This window comes from Asparagus officinalis, chromosome 8, assembly GCF_001876935.1.
Source record: "Asparagus officinalis chromosome 8, Aspof.V1, whole genome shotgun sequence".
Lineage (NCBI taxonomy): Eukaryota > Viridiplantae > Streptophyta > Magnoliopsida > Asparagales > Asparagaceae > Asparagus > Asparagus officinalis.
This window is the reverse complement of record NC_033801.1, coordinates 89,524,328-89,525,448: the sequence shown is the minus strand read 5'-3', so window position 1 is coordinate 89,525,448 and position 1,121 is coordinate 89,524,328. Positions and strand designations below refer to the sequence as shown.

The window sequence follows — 1,121 nt, the reverse complement described above, 5'->3', positions numbered from 1 at the left end:
ATTAGGTGTCGTGCCCAGTGATATAAGTTAGGTTTTGGGTCTGACCTAAACCCACCCACTCATTTAGGTGTGTTCAATCCCAAACCCAATGCCAACAGATGTAGTAATTTGGCATGCAGATAAATTAATCAAAATTTTTTTTTCCTATTTTGAATAGGTTCATAGATTGCCAAGTTGATAAAGGTAATGTACATAGACGTGAAGAACTAACAAATAGCATGATGCACAAAAAAATGTTTAACTTTGATCGATATATTAATAAATAAGAGCATAAAATTTTGCCTGTAGAAGTTAAATTGGTACTTATTTTATAACTCTGTATACCTTATTTAGGTCTTATTTGGTAATACAAAATAGAAGGTTTGTATAGACACCTCAATGAATTGCTTCAGGCCTTCAGGGTATGTTTGATAAATTTTTTTTGCTTGCCACAAGCCCTTTTATAGAATACTTGGCAAAAACTACTTTTTAAAGAAGTGTCTTTATATAAGTAATTTTTCTTTGTATTATATCGTTTTAAGTACTTGTATAACTTTTTCCGATGGATGGATAATAATATGAGAGGAAAAGGTTTAGGTATGGTTCATGGAAGAAAAGTAGAGAGAAAATTCATTATAAAGAGTTTTGAGACATTATTTATGTGAGAAAAGCAAGAGAGAAAAAAGAAAAGATCACCCATGTTGGAATTGGCTTTAGTGATTGAGAGTACTGAACCTTGCTTTTTTGACTTGTGCTTTTCCTAAAAGTCCTCCAATCAATTACCAAACAAACCTAAAAACGCTTTTTTTTCTTCAAAGTTTTGAAAGCGCTAATCACAAACAATGTTAAACTCTTCCTTAGTTTTGAAATTCAGATTTCCAAACCCAGGGAAAAACTATAGTGAAAATCATTTTGGTTTTTCCACATTGATTATCTTTTAGTATTTGGTAAACATAAAGCAAAGCACAAAAAAAGAAATTGTCTGGTGCTGTTTATATATGAACCCCAATTCTTAGTTGCTTCTATATTTTCTTTGTGAACTTCGTGGTCTTGTTGTCTTAGGCCTTTCATTCTGATTATACAATTTGTGATGAGAAGACAATAAATGGAATGGTGAATTTGAAGTGGATTATGGAGTTAGT

At 31.4% G+C, this 1,121-nt stretch overlaps 1 protein-coding gene across 5 annotated transcripts in view; it reads left to right on the top strand.

Moving 5' to 3' along the window:
- Positions 1 to 1,121, top strand: part of LOC109819715 (peptidyl-prolyl cis-trans isomerase CYP40-like) — an 18,451-nt gene that overhangs the window by 1,368 nt on the left and 15,962 nt on the right. The window lies entirely within an intron of this gene.